Source organism: Oryctolagus cuniculus, chromosome 16, assembly GCF_051225735.1.
Source record: "Oryctolagus cuniculus isolate XC-2025 breed Fujian yellow rabbit chromosome 16, ASM5122573v1, whole genome shotgun sequence".
Classification (NCBI taxonomy): domain Eukaryota; kingdom Metazoa; phylum Chordata; class Mammalia; order Lagomorpha; family Leporidae; genus Oryctolagus; species Oryctolagus cuniculus.
In genome coordinates this window covers 69,940,361-69,960,294 of record NC_142882.1, presented here as the reverse complement: position 1 = coordinate 69,960,294, position 19,934 = coordinate 69,940,361, and the positions used below count along the sequence as shown (strand labels likewise).

General features: G+C 45.5%; 2 protein-coding genes and 1 long non-coding RNA gene across 27 annotated transcripts in view; 1 reads left to right on the top strand and 2 right to left on the bottom strand.

Moving 5' to 3' along the window:
* Positions 1–899, bottom strand: part of BLVRA (biliverdin reductase A) — a 35,977-nt gene extending 35,078 nt beyond the window's left edge. Inside the window, exon 1 of one of the 3 annotated variants that reach the window (XM_008261676.5) lies at positions 639–899. The gene's annotated coding sequence lies outside the window, so the exon portion shown is untranslated. The remainder of the gene's footprint in view (positions 1–638) is intronic. The other 2 variants (XM_089315670.1, XM_089315669.1) reach the window with 2 other exon arrangements.
* LOC103349457 (uncharacterized) overlaps positions 834–19,934 on the top strand; it is a 92,659-nt gene continuing 73,558 nt past the window's right edge. For 12 of the 22 annotated variants that reach the window (XR_016222678.1, XR_016222677.1, XR_016222681.1 and 9 more), the window contains exon 1: positions 13,577–13,713. The gene's annotated coding sequence lies outside the window, so the exon portion shown is untranslated. Of the gene's footprint in view, positions 967–13,576; positions 13,791–14,064; positions 14,116–14,908; positions 15,112–15,515; positions 15,554–19,934 lie in introns of those variants that run through there. The other 10 variants (XM_070059778.2, XR_016222688.1, XR_016222686.1 and 7 more) reach the window with 10 other exon arrangements.
* Positions 13,061–13,755, bottom strand: LOC149121808 (uncharacterized). Of its 2 annotated transcripts, none has more exons than XR_016222693.1 (2): positions 13,622–13,755; positions 13,061–13,448 (listed from the first exon to the last, which is right to left on the bottom strand). It is a non-coding gene; the product is annotated as an uncharacterized LOC149121808 (long non-coding RNA). The 2 variants fall into 2 exon arrangements; XR_016222694.1 differs by having other exon boundaries at positions 13,572–13,673.

Here is a 19,934-nt window from a genome sequence, read left to right as displayed (position 1 = left end):
TGAACCGAAGTATGAGGCCTCCATCTCATTTACTGAACCTGGAGACAATGAAACTCATCCGTCTTATTTGGAAGCAGTTCGCGTACTGAGGAACCTGTACAGAACTTTATACTCCGAGGGCGGGGAAGCGCCGGTTCGAGCGCGCGGGGCAGAGCCCAGCCCGGCGCTCAGGGCAGGTTCCGGGGACGCCGCGGCGGGACCAGGGCTCCAGGCCCGCCGCCCGGGCTGCGCAGGGCACTGCCCCGGCACCAGCTCGCTTAGGTCTGCGTACAAACCGAAACCACACATACTTTTAAATGAAATGTACACTTGATTTTTGCCTTTTTTTTTCTTTTTAATGATCTGCTCTTGTCTATTCAGGAAAGCCTCTCCGCGAAGAGCACGCCGCGCTGCCGGCCGGCGGAGCCCCCCGACCGCGTCCCCGTAGCGGGACCACGCTGGGCTGGGCTGGGCTGGGCAGGGCAGGGCAGGGCAGGGCGAGGCCGGCGGCGCCCAGGCGGCGTCCGGGGCCCTCAGGGCGAGCGCTGGGCCCGGCGCTGGCGTCCGTTTCTTAGCCGCGGCCCGGGCGCTCAGGACAGCCGCGCCGACCCCCGTTTCCCGGCGCGGCCGCGGCCGCGGCGCTCCCGTGCGCGCCTTACCTGATGCGGGGCGCTAAGCTCCAGCTCTCCGCTCCGTCCCGGGCGTCGCCGTCGCCGCCTCCGAAGCCGATCCGCGGATCCCGGCGGCAGCGCGCGGCTCCGATTGGCTGCCCGGCCGGGAGCAGGGTGGAGGGGAGTCTGTGCCCGGCGGGCTGCAGCCGCGCCTCTGCCGTGTTCTCTGCACGCGGAACCGAGGGGCAGAGTCCCCCGGGCCCCTGCGCCCGACTTGTGGAGGGCCGGGCCCCTGGCTGTGTCTTGCCCGGCGTGGGAGTCACAGCCCTCAGTCCGCCTCCCTCCTACCGCGTGCAGCTTGCTGGGACTCTTCTTGGTGAGTGACCCCAGCAGACTGAACAGGTCTCGGCGCATATTTGCGTGCTTTGTGTAATGTGATGAGTGGAGAGACCGGTATTAGGGCAAATGAGGATATTTAGGACCTTGTCTTAGGGCTAGGAACCTGGTGTGCTCCTGGGACACCCAACACTTGGTACAGCCCAAAAGCCTCTGTCCCCAGGCCAGTGCTGGCCGATGGAGCCTGCGGACTTGCCCCCTGATCTGGTGGAGATCTGTCCTGTGGGGAGACAAGACTTTGAGCATGGATCCCTGCCATCCTTATTCGAGCCTGTCCTGCCATCCCCGAGGTTACAAAGGGCCTGGTGACTGTGAGACCCAGATGTGCCCCACCCAGTGCCCACTTGGGCAGCTGAGGGGCTGCCTCTGTTACTCCTCCTGCAACCTTGAGCAGACAGCAAGGAACCACAGGACTGTTTGGGGACTCAGTGCCAGGCTGGTAAAAACAACATTGTTTATACACTGTGAGCACTGGTGCAAGGCGCTGGGAAAATGTGTTCGAGAGAGTTCCGGAAGCCAGAGTCTCCAGGACGCGGTAGCTTTGAAAGCAGGAGAGGCAGAAGCAGGAGAGTGCCGTACCCAACACGCACTGGCCTGTTTGTGAGCCGATCAGAGAAGTCACCTGCATGTGTAGGTAGCAGTGATGACCCAGGAAACAATGGGCAATAAATGCAAATATGACCATGTTTGTAGATATAGGAGGGACTTGAAACATCAGAAATATACCATCGTTCACACTGCTGGGGAAGGGTTACAGTACTCTCCATTGCAGCAGAGAAAACCCTGTGCCTGTGGGAGGGATGGATCTAGTTCTCTTTAAGACTTGGGAGAGGGGCTGGAGCTGCGGCACAATGGGTTAAAGTTCCAGACTGCTGCACCACAGGCATCCCTTTCCTGGCTGCTCCACATCCCATCCAGCTCTCTGCAGTGGCCTGGGAAAGCAGCGGAGGATGGCCCAAGTCCTTGGGACCCTGCACCCACGTGGGAGACCCAGAAGAAGCTCCTGGCTCCTGGCCATTTTGCGGGGAGTGAACCAGCGGATGAAAGATTCTCTCTCTCTGCCTCTGCCTCTCTGTAACTCTGCTTTTCAAATAAAGTAAAATCTTAAAAAAAAAAAAAAAAAAAAGACTTGGGAGAACTCCCTTCCCAGGGAGACAGCTCAGGAAAATCTGCCAGCTTCCCAGAAAAGGAAGCAGCAGTCTAAAATAAAATACCTAAAGTAAAATTCAAATTGCCTACCAGAGAAACGACTCAACTCTTTCATCACTTACGTCTCTACCCCCTTCAGTTTCCTCTGTTATCTACAGTGAGTTGTCTTTATTGACTACTGTTACTGACTTGCATTTTATTTTCGGTCAGTAAAACATATTGACCAGTGCTAAATACTCACACCTCTTATATGGCACGTCAACTGTTATTCTTAGCACCTAAGCAATAAATGCATCAAGAATCAGCATAGTAGGTGGCCTAAGTGTTCAACTGTGTTTCATCAAAAAAGATGTTGGGGGCCAGCGCCACGGCTCACTAGGCTAATTCTCCACCTGCGGAACCGGCACCCTGGGCTGGGTGCTGGATTCTGTCCGGGTTGCTCCTCTTCCAGTCCAGCTCTCTGCTGTGGCCCAGGAGTGCAGTGGAGGATGGCCCACGTGCTTGGGCCCTGCACCCGCGTGGGAGACCAGGAGGAAGCACCTGGCTCCTGGCTTCAGATCAGCACAGCGCGCTGGCTGTAGCAGCCATTTGTGGGGGTGAACCAACGGAAGGAAGACCTTTCTCTCTGTCTCTGTCACTGTCTAACTCTGCCTAATAGAAAGAAAGAAAGAAAGAAAGAAAGAAAGAAAGAAAGAAAGAAAGAAAGAAAGAAAGAAAGAGAGAACTAGATATAAATTTTAAAGCCAGTTCAATGAGCTGGGCATATTGTGCAAAGTACTAAATTTTCTGTTATCTTTTGAAAAAATTGTAATTGATATAATTATATATAGATTCACAGAGTGCATTGTATATTTGAACACATATATACAATGTACAATGATCAAATCATAGTAATTAACATATCCATCACCTCAAACATTTATCATTTGGTTATGCTGGGAACACTCAGAATCCTCTGTTCCAGCTATTTTGAAATATACAATAAATTATTATCAAGTATGGTGACTCTACTGTGTTGTAGAACACGAGAACTTCATCCTCCTATCCACCTGTATTGCTGGACCCGTTAGCCAATCCTTCCATATTTCTTCCTCCCTCCACCGTCCTAACCTTTGGCAGTTGTTCTTCTGTTCTCTGCTTTGATGATATCAGGTGTTTAAGCTTCCACATATGAGTGGGAAATGTGGTATTTCTTTCAGTACTTAGCTGATTTCATGTAACATAATGTTCTCTAGTCTCATCGTGTTGTCACAAATTACAGGATTTTAGTCTTTTTATATGGCTATGTGGTATTCTATTATGTACATACACCACATTTTCTTTATCCATTCATCCATCAGTGAATGTCTAGGTTGATTCTGTATCTTGGGCATTGTGACTAGTGCTGCGGTAAAACTGAGTGAAGATGTGTCTTTGCCGGACTGATCTTGACTGTGGATATACACCCAGTAGTGGGATTGCTGGCTTAAATGATGGTACTATTTTTAGTTTTCCATAGTGGCTGTACTAATTTACATTACTAACAACAGTGTATAAGAATTCTCTTTGTCCATCCTCCCACATGGATGCCAGGGTCCCAAGCACTTGGTCCATTATCTGCTGCTTTCTCAGGCACGTTAGTAAGAACCTGGATCAGAAGCAGAGCAACTGGCACTCTCAGGCGCTGTGATACCGGACACCAGTGTTACAAGTGGTGGCTGAAACCACTGGGACACAATGCCAGCCCTCGTTATTTTTTGTTGTTGTTTTCTAGGAGGACTAGAGTTAAGTGACTTTTCATTGTGATTTTTATTTGCATCTGATGATTGGGGATGTTGAATTACCTGCTATGCCACAGTACTGCCCCCCCCCCTTTTAAAAAGATTTATTTATTTGAAAATCAGAGTTACTCAGAGGGAGAAGGAGAGGCAGAGAGAGAGAGAGGCACATCTTTTCTTTTACATGTTTAGAGTACATGTTCCCACCCAATAATCCAATTGACATATCAACTAGAACAGAATTGTGGTAGAAATCGCTAATCTATCCCAATATCTATTCTCTTGCTTTTGGTTCCCCAAATTTCAGCTAAGCACATTACCTAGCCTCCTTTGCCACAATTTTCATTTTCCAAGGTATGAGTTATAAGAAAGGGTTAACCGGACTTCTACAGAATTCTCCTTAATTTATTTTGTTTATTTATTTTTATTTTTTTGACAGGCAGAGTGGACAGAGAGAGAGAGAGAGAGACAGAGAGAAAGGTCTTCCTTTGCCATTGGTTCACCCTCCAATGGCCGCTGTGGCTGGCGCGCTGCAGCCGGCGCACCACACTGATCCGATGGCAGGAGCCAGGTACTTCTGGTCTCCCATGGGGTGCAGGGCCAAAGGACTTGGGCCATCCTCCACTGCACTCCCGGGCCACAGCAGAGAGCTGGCCTGGAAGAGGGGCAACCGGGACAGAATCCGGCGCCCCGACCAGGACTAGAACCCTATTGAGCCACAGCGCTGGCCCTCCTTAGTTTAAATGACTGTTTTTTAGGAAGTTGCTATTTCAGCAGTCTTATCTTAATAATTTGTATTTTTAATACTCTCAGGCCGGGGGCCGGCGCTGTTGCGCAGTGGGTTAAAGCCCTGACCTGGAGTGCCGGCATCCCATGTGGGCGCCGGTTCTAGTCCTGGCTGCTCCACTTCTGACCCAGCTCTCTGCTATGGCCTGGAAAAGCAGTGGAGGATGGCCCAAGTCCTTAGGCCCCTGCACCTGCAAGGGAGATCCTGGCTCCTGGCTTCGGATTGGCGCAGCTCCGGCTGTTGCAGCCATCTGGGGAGTGAACCAGCAGATGGAAGACCTCTCTCTGTCTCTGCCTCTCTCTCTCTCTAACTCTGTCTTTCAAATAAATAAAATAAATCTTTTTTAAAAATACCATCAGGCCAGAATTTTTTAACTTTTTGGATCACAAATCTTGGTCTTTCTTGTCCATTCTCTCTCTTCTTGTTGGCCCCTTTCTCTCTGGTTATAAACTTGCTCAGATCTGCAAATTCTCTTGGAATCTATGTAACTCTCATACTATTCCCATTTTTTGCTAGCAGACTTTTTGCTCACTTGCATTTATTTCTTGAGGTACTGAAGTCTAGCTTCTGCTTCTGTCCTCGTTGTAGCTGATGAGCCCTGTTGCGGATAGAACTTTCTCAGCTTCTCTGTGGTGAACTTCTCCACTGCACCTACCATGCCGATCGTCTCCTGCAACCCTTTGTCCCAGCTCCCCGCTCTTTCATGAAGCTGTCTCTCCTTGGATTCTGAGACACCAGCCTATGCTTCTTCCAATATATATTGTTGACTAATTCCACTTTGCTACTCTCATTAATCATTTTTCTCTTGCCTATTCCTCCATGTCCATAATATGGCCACTTGCACCCTTGGTTCTCTTTTAGTTCCTTCCTGGGTTCTCGCAAATTCTAAAGGTTTTGCACCAGATCCTAATAACTTCTGAATATGTACATTGGCAGCTCTCTAAAATAAAACCTAGATGCTCAGCTGTCTGTCCTGTCCCACGTTAGTCTCTAAATCTGTCATTCCCCTTGTGTCCAGTAATAATAGTTGGGATTCTTCTATTCAGAAGGATTTCCCCTCATCAGTTACTTGGTTACTCTAAAGCATAGAATATACAGAAAAGGCTGATGAGTGCTTATTTATTATTTTTCTGGAAAGATGTGTTTATTTACTTGAAAGTCCAAGACAGAGACAGAGACAGAGGGAGAGAGATATATTCCATACGCTAGTTCACTCCCTGTATGGCCACAACAGCCAGGGCTAGGCCAGACCAAAGCCAGGAGCCAGGAGCTTCTTCCAGATTTCCCACGTGGGTGCAGGGTCCCAAGCACTTAGGCCATCCAAGCAGAAATCTGGATTGGAAGACGAGTATGTGGGACACAGAGTGGCACCCATATGGGCTGCTGGCGCTGCAGGCAGAGGCTTAACCCACTAAGCCACAGTGCCAGCCCCCTATTTATTCTTTATTTAGCTATTGGTGCCCCAAACCCATCAAAGTGAATCCAGAAATTAAAATTTTCTTTACATATCACTATGAACTCATAGATTTTTTTCATATACTTAATGCATCTTGATTGAATGCAGTCATTTCTTTTTTGGAAGGTCACATTTGCCTTATCTTTAGCCAGGTCAAATAGATGTGTGTGTCCTTTTAACATGACCCCAGTTACATGTTTCATATTTATCACCCAGTATCTAAAGTCAGCCATTTCTTTGAAGGCCTCTGATGTGTTAGTCTGTTTGTGTAACTATAAAAAAACCCAGAGGCTTGGTATTTTGTACTGAGAGAGGTTTATTTTGCTCTTTTTACAGTCCTGGAGATTTGGGAGTGTGATGCTGGCATCTGCTCAGCTCTGGGGAGGGCCTCATGGCAAGTGCATCACGATACTGGTGGCGTATGTGGATGAGTGATTCAGGGTAAATGTCAGGCTCACTTTTCACAATTCCTTCTCATGAGATCTGATCCAGTCCCACGAATCCCCACTCGCTCCATGAGACAGCACTAATCTGTTCCCAGGGATGGAGTTCCCATGAGTGAATTACCTTCCACTAGAGCCACGATGGTGCAGAGCTTCCAGACGTGAACCTTTGGGAGACAAACCACAGCCAAACCACAGCGCTCTGCAGCAGGGCCAAGCTGCTGTGCTACAAGCCACAGCACCATGTGGGCCATATGATCTAGTAGCTTCCAGCTGTTTTTGAGGGGTCAGCTTGAATAGGGATGCAAGTATGACGTGTCTAAGGATGATTTTGGAAAGTCTTTTGGGATTTTGCTGAGCTTTCTGAATCTGCAGGTAGTTGTTGCTATTGTTTAAATCAAATTCAGAAAGTTTTTGGCTAGTACTCTATGTTTTTGCCTTATTTTCAAATATAAGATCATGTTTTCTCCTGTTTTGGGAGTATCTTTTCAAATCTAGTGATGTTATTCTACTCCTAATTCTTTTTTTTTTTTTCCTCCTAGTAACTGCGTATGAGAGTCAGCCATGCAATCTGTTTCCTTGCTCATGTGAAGTGAGACAAGGGTTTCTACACTCCTGGAGCAGATAGGGTAAGGGAAGGTCTCCTGACCGCACAGTTCTAGAGCTCCCTCTTCTGTTGTTTTCCTGAACTGCACCCCTTTAGGGTTACATCCATTTCCTTCACCCTTCCTGTTCCTGACTGCTCAACGAGGAGTCTACCTCCTGCGACTTCTCCTCAATGTGGAACTTCGTCCTCTAAGAAAACTTAGGTTACAAAATTGGAAAGTTCACAGAACTCAAGCCGCTCTAGTTCTCCTGCTCTTACCTGGGCCTTGGAGTCTGCCAAGTTCCTCCCCTTGTCTTGCCTGCTGTTCTCACACTGGCCTTGCGAGCCTGCTGGAGAACACCTGTGGTCATCTGGGGCTTCTCCAGCCCTCGAAGCTATCAGAAAACCCTGTGCCTTTTCTCCCTTCTCTCACACATACTCAGTGCTGACACTACTGTTGGAGATTGCCTCCAGCCTATTCCAATATGAGGGTTTGAGAGAATAACTTTTCACCTATTGATATAGCCTGTGTCCCCCCATGAAGTGCAGCTTTGCTGCCCTATTTCCTCTGTTTTTGGGCAGGAAGAGCAGCTTCAGGGGAAATTGAAATGCATGGTGCCATCCACATCTTCCCAGAATGTATGAGACAAAAGACTTGAAATGTAGCTGAGAGAGTGGTTCAGAGCCTGGACTTTACAGTTACTCAGGCTTGGATTGAAGTCCCAGTTCTGCTGTTTATTATGTGATCTTACGCAACTGTTTTATTCTTAGTCTTGTTTGTAGGAGTGAGGTCCAGAATTCTTAACAACCAGTATGGCCCAGGTGCTGACAGAGCAGAGCCAGCATTATGGCAAAAGCTACAGATGGCTTTGTGTCACAGGCTCCGTTGTAACCAATGTGAGTTGGTTGAAGATCAGCTCTGCTCTTTTGTAGCATGGAATTGTAACTGTATATGTCTTTCAGTTTGAGAGGAATAAACACTGAAAATGTTTATAAAAAGGCATTTGGCACAGCTCCTACGACATAATAAGCATTTGATAAATGATATTTATGACTCCTGTTCATCATCAAAGGGTTGAGAAGCAGTAACATAGCTGTAAACTTTACCTGGATGCTGTTTTCTCTCTCCTGCTTCTATCTCATCAGACATTGTTCATGATCGTGGAAATTATCAACACTTTTTGAAATTGCTGACATGCCATTTTTATCACAATTTATTGTACTTAGTGATACTCGACGGAGCGATATTCAGAATATCATGACAGAGCTATCTGTAGTGCCAAGCCTTTAATTGGTGGACCATGAGGATGTGCAGGGGACTCAGAGGTGGGCCTGACTGTACTTAAGCTTGCTGGTACAGGGTGGTGCTAGGGCACAGGATCATGTGGCATTGGCTGTTTGTCTATGGGTACAGAAGTATTTTGATATTTGGCACTAGTAGGGCCACATGGCTGTGCCCTGGTAGAATTTAAACTTTTTGTGGAGAGCAGGGCCCGTCTCCCGTAACATGGCAGGGCCTGTCGCCCGGGAGACAGATAAGTACTAAGACTGTGGACAAATAAATACTGAGGACAAATACGGAGATTACCGAGACTAGACTAAATTACTGGAACTGCTAAGACTATCTCTATGCATCTGATCTCCCACCATATGGCGCTGAGAGGGAGTAAACAACTTCCACACAGCTGCCTCACCAATTCAACTAACAAGCTGCAGGAGCTGATCCTGCCCCTGATTGGAGGAGAGCAGCATGCTCAGTGTGTGGGGAGAGAATGCCAGCAGAGTTGGGATTGGTGGAAGAGGACTATAAAGGAGGAGAGAGACAACATGCAGGAGGAGCATCTGAGCAACCCCTGAGAGAGCCGGCCGGCGGGGTGCCGCCCCTCCGTGGAGGCGGGGAAAGCGGCGGGGGTGCTGCCCCTCCGCGGAGGCGGGGGGGGGGCAGCTAATCCGGGGAGGACCGGGGAAAGAAAGAACAGCAAATCCGTTGCCGCTCCTCTGCGAGCCTGCGGAGCAAGCGACACTTTTGGTATAAGTTGTGTTTTCCACACTAAGCTAATACTTATTTGTGGCTGGGAACTTAGTCTGACATGGCTACTCAATCTGTGTTGTCCATCAAAGGGTTGAATATATGTGCATTCATAAAAGTAGTTAAAGGAGGGAGGGGTGAATGACCTTAGGAAGGAGGGCATGGTTGTAGAGGAAGTTTCCACAAAAGGTAACAAAGTAACAATACCTGTGGTTTAGGAGTATGGGCAAGGACCAATGAAGATATGCCATTGGTTTTTAAAGCAAAAAGTTACAAAGTAGATGCAGCCACTCACCTGATGATCCACTTGGTTTATCCAGTGTTTGACAAAAGTCATCTCCCAGAGTAAGAGGGACGAAGGACTGGATCATGGTGATCTAAAAGCAGCAGATGTACAGGAACCATAAGTGTCTTGGAGAATCTAGCTGCTAAGTGAAAGGACTCATGAGAAGCTGTCATAGTCTAAAGATGCCACTAGCTTTCTTGTAACACTGGCTGTGAGGAAAGCTATCTTGTAACTGAAAAAGACAGCTTACTTGCCACAAAATTATAGAGATGGAGGACAGATTAGAAGTTGTTAGTGTTAGAGTAGGCTGGAGAAAGGAAAGCTGGGTATGCACAGTGGCTATGAAAGCATAGTACCAGAGATCACTGGACAGAAACCAGTCTATATTTTGACTGGGGTGGTGGGTACATGAGTCTACACAAGTGATAAAATTACATAGGACTACACACACACACGCGCAAAAACTGGTGAAATCTGAATAAATTCTGTGGATGGTGCAATGCCAATTTCCTGACTTTGATATATTAGTGCAGTTATGCAAGATGCTATCCATGGAGAATCCTTGGTGAAGGAAACACAGGAATGTTCTTCGTATATTTTTTCAAGCATTTTTTTTTTTTTACAGGCAGAGTGGACAGTGAGAGAGAGAGAGACAGAGAGAGAAAGGTCTTCCTTCCTTTTCCGTTCACCCTCCAATGGCTGCCACGGCCGGTGCGCTGCAGCCGGCGCACCGCGCTGATCTGATGGCAGGAGCCAGGTACTTATCCTGGTCTCCCATGGGGTGCAGGGCCCAAGTACTTGGGCCATCCTCCACTGCACTCCCTGGCCACAGCAGAGAGCTGGCCTGGAAGAGGGGCAACCGGGACAGAATCCGGCACCCCAACTGGGACTAGAACCTGGTGTGCTGGCGCTGCAGGCGGAGGATTAGCCTATTGAGCCGCAGCGCCGGCCTCAAGCATTCTTTTAATCTTTAATTATTTCAGAAGAAAAATGCTTTCAAAAATATGGCATATTTGCAAATCCACATTAGGTGTAAATAATTTTAGAAACTTGGGGCTACTTTGGTGTTTTGTGTATTTCCTCGCCTGAAAATACTCTTCTTTTTCCGTGCCTAAATCCTACCTATACTTTTAGACATATTCCAGGCATTTTTACTTAATTTTTTTGTTCTTTCTTTCATGAAGCAACTGAGTATATTTAAAATCTAATGGGATTATCCAAAAACTTTTATTTATTTATTTATTTATTTATTTATTTATTTATTTGACAGGCAGAGTGGATAGTGAGAGAGAGACAGAGAGAAAGGTCTTCCTTTTGACGTTGGTTCACCCTCCAATGGCCACCACGGCTGGAGTGCTGCGGCCGGCACACCATGCTGATCCGAAGGCAGGAGCCAGGTGCTTCTCCTGGTCTCCCATGGGGTGCAGGGCCCAAGCACTTGGGCCATCCTCCACTGCACTCCCTGGCCACAGCAGAGAGCTGGCCTGGAAGAGGGGCAACCGGGACAGAATCTGGCGCCCCGACCGGGACTAGAACCCGGTGTGCTGGCGCCGCTAAGTGGAGGATTAGCCTATTGAGCCGCGGTGCCGGCCATCCAAAAACTTTTATTTCCTCTCATGAGTGGATGCTGTTTGCTGTGACACAAAACCTGGGATGAACAGCTCGTTATCGTACTTGCTGAGGATCTTCCATCAGAAATCATGTCAATCAAAAAGAGCTGTCTTGGCCAGTGCTGCAGCTCACTTGGCTAATCCTCCGCCTGCGGCACAGGCACCCCGGGTTCTAGTCCCGGTTGGGGCACTGGATTCTGTCCTGGCTGTTCCTCTTCCAATCCAGCTCTCTGCTGTGGCCCGGGAAGGCAGTGGAGGATGGCCCAAGTGCTTGGGCCCTGCACCCACATGGGAGACCAGGAGGAGGTACCTGGCTCCTGGCTTCAGATCAGTGCAGCGCACCAGTCGTAGTGGCCATCTGGGGGGTGAACCAATGGAAGGAAGACCTTTAAAAAAAAAAAAAAAGAGCTGTCTAACCCATGCCTTATCCTCTTCCTCCAGAGGCTAACATCCAGTGACTCACTGATGTGATGGCATAAAAATCCAGCCTCTTGCCTCATCTCAGGACATCTTAAAAAGGACATCCTATCTTCAGAACTTTTAGTGTTTGTAAGATTTGTAGTAATTGCTCTTTCATTCCTGATCTTGTTAGTTGTTTTTCCTCTAACTCTAGATTAGTCTAGTTATCAGTTAATGGATTTTGCTGATGTTTCAAAGATCTCATTTTTGGCTTTGTAATTAATCTCTATTATTTATTTTCTGCTCCATTGATTTCTGTTTTTTATCTTTAAAATTTTCTTCCTCTCCTTTCCTTAGTTAACTGTGCTCTATTTTTTGTTAACTTTCTTCAGTGGAAACTTGAATCATGATTCACACCTTTCTTCTTTTCAGTACAAGCATTTAAACCTATAAGCTGATTGCTCTCTGGGTTTTCTGGATCTCTTCTGATATTTATTTATAATGTAATCATACTATTGATAGAGAATGTACCATGCATGCTTTCAGTCTCTGTTTTCTGGCCCAGTATATGGTCTGTCTTGGTGAACATATCATGTAAGTTTGAGAGGAATATGTATTCCATAGTTGTTGGGTGCAAAAAGGGTTCTATCAAATCCCAGTTGGGTCATAAAGGCTGATGATGCTATTCAGGTCTTTAATGTCTTTATTAAATTATTGCTGTAAGCCCCAACTATAAAGATAATCTGCTTACTTCTCATTTCAGTCTGTCAGTTTCCCCTGTGGTGGTAACCACTGCTACTCTCCTCAGTTTTCGAGTCTTAGATGGCTCAAAGGTTTGCTTGACAAATGTATTTAAGGCATCAGCAAGACACATGGGGAGTTTATACATAGAATTTCCTTCTCTCCTTTTTGGAATTTCTTTTATTGGACTCTCTCCCACTCCTACTTTCCGGACACTCCAGGTGTCTCTACACTTTAAGGTGGTAAGATCACAGCTAACAAGAGGGCTATTCTCAAGTAACTAACTCTGCCTTTCAAATAAACAAACAAATAAATAAAAAATTTTTTTTTAAAAAAAGGAATCAGAAATTTTTTTAAGAGGCAGAGAGATGGAGCAAGGTGAAACAGAGGGAGCATGTGTGCAAGAGCACTCCCTAAATGGAGGCAGGAACTCAATCCAGGTTTCCCAATGGGTGACAGGAACCAATTACTTGAGCCATCACAGCTGCCTCCCCAGGACTGCTTTAGTAGAAAGCTGGAGTGAGGAGCAACAGCTGGGTTCCCATTCCAGGTACTCTGACATGGGAGGCATGTGTTAGGCCCAAGGTCCACCCCTTACCTTACCTTTTTAAAGTTCTATGTGTGTAAGTTTTATTGTATGCCTAATATATCTATACCATAATTATACATGTGTGTAATTTCCATCCATCCTCCCCCATAGGGATGTGTGATCTAAAGTTGAAGGCGACTGCCTTAGATTAAACTTGATTAGTCTTGCATTCACTGCTTCGTGTTAGATGTCCCTCTTGGACTTAAAGTGGGACAAAATAAATGACCATGGTAACGGAATGATCAGCATGAAAATAATTGCCAACATTTACTAAGAATTTACAAGCGGCCATATCTTAAGTGCTTTACACACATCCTCGTAACGGATCAAAGCACAAATGCCCATTTGACTGCTGAATTATAGCCCATGCGATGACTTCACGCCATGAGAGCAGCTTATTGCAGTGTCTGCTCACTCCCGTATCCCCCAGTGCACAGTGGACAACAGATTTGGCAAATAAAACAAAATTTAGTGCTGCCAAATTTCTCAATCGAACCGGGCCGAATGGATGTCTTTGCAAGGGGCTTAGACCTCCAGCGTTTCGCGTCTCAAAAGCCAGAAGTGCCAGATGCTGACCAGGAACCATGGTTATGAGGCCGTGGCTTAAATGCCCTTGGCTAGCGCTTGACGCTGAAAAAAAAAAGAAAAGAAAAGCGAGGATTAAGGAGGCGAACCCCTTTCCCAGGCAAGCACAGCGCTCGAGAAGCCGCATCCGCCTGGTCCAGGGACTCTCAACCCTACACGCAGCTACACCTGCGGGCGTGCAGACCCGACGTCGCCGCGTTCCGACGCTCTAGCCCCACCTGGCAGCGACGCCGGAAGTCTCGACTGCTCTCACGAGGCTCGCGGAGCCCCGTACCCGGAAGGACTTGGCCACGTTTCTCGCGGCTGACAGGTTGGTCCCCTGGCAGCGAGCGCCTTGGTCTCTCCCTGCGCGACCAGCGGTGCAGGCGTCTGGGCTACTGCAAGGAGGTGGGGGTGCCTACACCTTCCCTCCCTCCCGCTCTGCGCCTTGGGTTGCCACAGGTGCCCCCTTCCCGGAATTGATGAGGCTGAGTGAAACCAACCGCGGTCTTGCCCGGCAGTTGTTGGGTAGCTCCCTCAGCAGCACACTGTGAAAACGGGGGTCCTCTCCCGGAGATGGGGAGCAGGGCGCTTCTGTGGCTGGTCCTAGCTCCCAGCTAACTCCCTGAGGGGTACCCTGCTCAGGTCGACGCCGGAAAGAAAGTTCTGGTTCAGTGACCGTGTTCTGCTTTTGTCCCTATCACACCTGAGGAGTCGGACGCTGTTCCAACAGGTGCTGGATGCAGACCTGTTATCAGGGCACAGTGTGTGTGTATCCATGTGTGTATGTAGGAGGGAGTGCTCTCCACCCCAAACCCCAAGTAACTGCTGTCTACGTGTGTGTGTGCGTGTTGTGGAAAATTCATGTAAAAGAGATCACACAATGTACGATTTTTTTTCCGCGTCTTTGACTTGACATTAAGGTTCAGACACGCTGTAGCATGTATCAGTGTTTCTTTCTTGTTATAGTGGGATGATATTTCATTTTGTCGGATATACCCCCAGTTATGCGTTGGTCAGCTGATAGACATTTAGACTATTTCCACCTTTTGGTTATTAGGAATAATGATGATGTGAACGTTTTTATCGCAGTTTTTACGTGTACGTCTTGTTTTTGGCTCTCTTGGTTATAATATATCTGGGCATGGAATTGCGGGGCCAGATGGTACCTGTTTAATGTTTAGGAACTGCTACACAGGTGTTTTCAGAGCGGGGGCATTCTACCTTCCCACCTGCAGCATATTGGGGTTCTGCTCTCTCTGCACCTTGCCAACACTTGTCTCTCATTCTGGCCGTCCTAAAGGATCTGAAGTGTGTCATTGTGGTTTTGACTGCATTATCCTGATAGCTAATGCCAGCATCTTGTTTGCTTATTGCCTGTTTTTATATCTGCTTCGGAGAAATGTGTATTCAGAGTCTTTGCCCATTTTTAATTAGGTTGCCTTTTTTTGTTTGTTGTTACTGAGTTGCTGGAGTTCTTTATATGCAAACCGCCTACCATACTTGCGGTAGTCTTAGATTAAGCTAGACTGCCTTTAAATTAAATCACATGAGGTTGATTTTGCCTCTCCCTGGAGACCTAGTTACAGAGTGCTGTGTCTAATTCCGAGTGAGCTGTTTCCCAGCAACTTCTATGGGTAAAGCAAGGCTCAGGAAAAAAGGCTGTGAAGAACCTTCGAGGGGGAAACTTTTTGTTCATTGTGTAGTTTTGTCTTTTCCTTATTGACTGGTAAGAGTTATTTGTGTAGGGACATGAACTCACCGTTAGGCGTGTGAAATATGTTCTCATATATTTGCCTGATAATTTTAATGTGTTGATGTTTCACATTTTTGTTGTGTCAGACTTTCAGTCTTTTGATTTAAAAGATTTCTGAGGGATAGTTTGGGTTACTATTTTTAAATAATGGGAGTTTTGGAAACTGACATGCTAGTTCTGTGTTTAGTGTGACATTTGAGTCCCTGATATTTAATCTGAGAGCATTCATTGTTTTAGGCAGTGTTGTCTCCCTACCTCTGCGTTAAAAACATACTATAATCTGCTTCCCTTTTGTTAGTTCACTTAATTTTCTGTTTCAAACAGATTCCTAAAAGCTGCTCTCTTATTCTTTGGTTCATGCTTACTGTCTTGCATTGGATTTGTGAGCCCTATCCTAGACAGCTGTCACCAAACAGTAAGTGCTTATTTCAGAGCACCAGATGTGTATTTGAGAATCAAATGTGTGCAAGGTTTGAATGTTCTGTCTACACTGATGGGGCATGCTGGGAGATTCATTATGAAAAATCCTATTAGCATTCTTTTGATACTTGTTTTTCTCATTTCATTGTTTAAAGGATAGTAGTAATTTAGGATATTTTTAGAAACTGAATATTTTGAAAGTCTAGGAAAGCTATATATCTCCTTAGAAAAATGTGGACTTCTGTTTCACCTGTAATATCTGAGGCTTCATTACTTCCCCAAGCTGTGATTCCAGTTTCATGCTTTTAAAAAATGTGGTCAAAGATGTGTGAAATAAAATTTGTGATTTTAACTACTTTCAAGGATGTAATTTGGTAGCTTTAAGTGCTTTCAGGTCTCTATGCTGCAGTCACTACCCTCTACTTCCAAAATGCTTTCAGCTTCCCAAACCGAAACCTTGTACCCACTGAATAGGAAGTCTCTCTCCCCTCTCCCCAGCCCTGCAGTCTCCAAGATACTTTCTGTCTCTGAGTTTGACTACCCTCAGTATCTCATCTAAGTGGAATAATGCAATATTTATCCTTTTGTGTCTGACTTACTGCATTTAGCACAGTCTCTTTAAGGTTCATTCATACTCCAGCACGTGTAAACATTTCTTTTTAAAGGATGATTATTCCATTGTATATGTTTACAGCGTTTTATTATCCATTCGTTAGTTGATAGACAATTAAATTGCTTCCACCTTTTAGCTATTTTGATCAGTACTTCTATGAACATTGGTTTGCAAACATCTGTTCAGGTTCCTGCTTTCCTCTCTATTTCTGGTTATAAATCCAGAAATAGGCTTGCAGGATCAAGGATACTTCTCTTAATTTTTAAAGCACTACCCATATGCTTCAGTGTTTTTTGCCTTCATATAAAAGATGAGATTTAAAATAATCACATAATTTAGGTATATATTATCACATTTACCCCCTCCTTTTTTCTTTTCTTTTCTTTTTTTTTTTTTTTTTTTTTGATTGATTTATGAAGGGCAGCATGACAGGCCCAGGGGAAGAGAGATAACCATCTGCTGGCTCACTCCCCAAATGGCTATAAACAGGCAGGTCCAGGCCAGGAGCCAGAAACTATCCTGGTCTCCCAAATGGTGGTAGTGACATAAGCACTTTGGCCATCTTCCACTGCTTTCCCAGGTGCATTGGCAGGGAGCTAAATTGGAAGCGGAGCAGCCATGGCTGGGACCCCAACTGGCACTGGGATACAGGATGTTGGTGTCGCAAGTGGCAGCTTAACCCATGCGTCACAGTGGTGGCCCCACTTTTACCTTTCTAAAAATATAAATTCAAAGAGCCATTTCAGACGAAGGGATATAGATATTTTTGTCTTAGATCTTGGAGATCTTTGGGTTTTAAACTTACTAGAATTCAGACTAAATAAAATATTTGCCTGAATGGTTTCCCAGATCCTAAAATGTTTATGATTCAAGCCTCTGCCCCCTTTTTTTTCTTAATGCTTTTTATATTTTTAGTTTTTTGGGCAGATTACCTATCATGGAGTATTCTAAAGTGGAGATGCTTTTGTGAATTTGTGTAGTTGGAAAGGTCTGTGACTTAGTGCTGCTCCAGGAGGGTACTTTGGCTGTTCCTGTAGTACAGGGAGAATACTGCTCCCTGTGACAGGCAGGGTTATCCATGTCATTAATTAGTTGAACAGGAGCCAGGGTTGCAGTGCAGTGAGTTAAGCCACAGTTTGTGGCACCAGCAACCCTTATTGATTCGGGCTCTGCTGCTGTGCTTCTGCTCAAGGTTGGTGCTCCTGTGCTTGGGAAGGCTGCTAAAGATGGCCCAGGTACTTGGGCACGGGCCGCCCGCACGGAGGACTTAGATGCGGTTCCAGGCTCCAGGCTTTGGCCTGGCCCAGCCGTGGCTGTTCAGCCAGCAGTTGAAAGATTTTTCGGTCTCTGTTTCTGCTTCACTCTGTGTCACTCTCTTTCCAGTAAGTAAATCTTCTATAAAAATTAGTTACACAAAGAGAATGACTCATATTGGGATTTTTTATGACTGTGCCATTCTTTTTTCAGCTATTTTCCTGTTGCTGGAATTGTAATAGTGTTATGGGTAGAAAAACAGATAACAATATGGCTCTATGAGTACTTGAAAACTATGATTTCACGCAGCCTGCCGGATCTGGGAACAGAATGGTTTAATGGCAGCTCTAAGAAATAAGAGGATTTATGTGCATTACCCTCTCTACTCTTCCTCCCTCCACTTTCCTAAGTTCCTAGTTTAATATTCCCTCATCACTGTTAACAACCCCTAGCACATCAGGAACCAGTGTTATCAGGAGAGGTGGGCAGCAAGTGTGTTAATGTGATTCTTGCTCTGTTTGGTCTGTGAGTCATCTTCACTCTGCTCTGGTAAGCTGTCTTCTTGTGGGCTGTTGGTGCCTTATGGTATTTGGCATCTGCAAATGCACTGGAAAGGCCCTGAGATGGATTTAGATGTTACTGATTTTTTGGAAATTTGATATCACTTCAACTCACATGTGACTTCCTCAGCATCCTGCAAATACCAAGATTACATGGAGACTATGTATATGTATATGTATACTCCAGCTTTTTGAGAGAAACAAAGTGTAATCACGTAAAGATTGTCTTTATAAGACTTCTTTGAATACCTTTTGTTTATAGATTATTACTTTTCATTGACCCTTCCTGTGTTAGGGACAAAGTTGGTTGAGTTCTAGGATACACTGATTGGCAGGTTTTGGAAAACCCCTCCACATCCATATTTCTGTATTTAAACATACCGTATCATATTAGGGCCTTCCTGTTTTATTTTGTCTTGGGTCTTTGAACTATAACTGGTAAAAACATTGAATTTGTAAGCATTATTTTATTTATTTGAGAGAGAGCAAAAATACTCCTATTCACTGATTCACTCTGCAGATGCCTGCAGCAGTGAGAAGCCACTCAAATCTAGGTCTGCCATTTGAGTGGCAGGAACTCAATTACCTGAACCATTCCCGCTGGAAGCTGCAATCTAGAGCCCGAGACAGTAGTCAAACCCAGGTACTCTGATATTGCATGCAAGTGTCTTACTGGTGTCTTAATCACGGGGCTAAGTGCCTGCCCCCAACCCACTGAATCCTTTCATATTCTAACTTTCTGTGACCCCCCCCACTTTCTATAAATAGCCCTGAGAATTTTTTATCCTTGTACTTTGTTTCTCAAAAAAATACACATTTTTTAATTTTTGATATGAAGCATTGTTAAGTTTAATCCATGTATGGATTCATGTAAGCTACACCTCAAAATCTCTTTAATCCTTAAGGTTGTCTCTTCATTGTTACGCTTTCCCTTCATCCAAGTAACCATAACCGAAAAGTAAATACCATTTTTCCTCTTTTTACAGTGGAAATCAGTAAAGTTGTAACTCTGTCCTTCCTTGTTACTATGGGTTTTATCTAATTGTGGTGGTTTAGAAAGTATAAAATCAACATACTTCCTTTAAGTTTCCTTGGAGAAGCTCCTTAACTTACTAATAAACTTGATTAGGGAAAAAAATGCTACTGATGTCTTCCAACAGGTGGCAGTGTGGTGCTATAATTGGACAGTGTGTGGTGTTTTGTCTGCTGAAAAATAGTTGCTCTAAGTTTCTACTTCAGAAAAAAATGAGATAGTTAATTAAGAATTAACATTTAACTTTGGAATCCATTACTAAGTCTTATTCTTGAAATGTTACTAAAGTATTTTGTGGATAATAGTATTCCTCAAAATATGTGCATTTGTTTTCAAGTAGTTTCAAACATTTGCAGAGTGTGAATTGAGGTTAATCCTTAAGGTTAACCTTACTAACAAGAATAACTCCAGTGTTACAGATGAACCTGCGAGTTGCAGAATTTTTTTTAAAGATTTATTTATATATTTGAAAGTCAGAGTTAATAGAAATCTTCCATCTGCTGGTTCGCTCCCCAAATGGCCACAACAATTGGGGCTGCAAGAGGCCAAAACCAGGAGCCAGGAGCTACTTCAGGATCAGGGTCTCCCACATGGATGTAGGGGTCCAAGTACTTGGGCCATTTTCTATTGCTTTCCCAGGTGTGTTAGCAGGGCTCTGGATCGGAAGTGCAGATGCTGGGACTCGAACTGGCATCCATAAGAGATGCCATCACTGCGGATGGCCGCTTAACCTGCTGCACCAGTGTGTCAGCCCTGAGTTGTAGAATCTCAACAGTAGGTCTGCAGATGTTTTATGCCTCAACTTTCTCTGTTACACGTAGGCATCCCATCTCTATCATCCCTGACAACCAACACATGGGGCAGATATAAAAGAGACAGTTTTCAGGTGCCAGCGTCCTGAGGGCAAGCCTTAGTG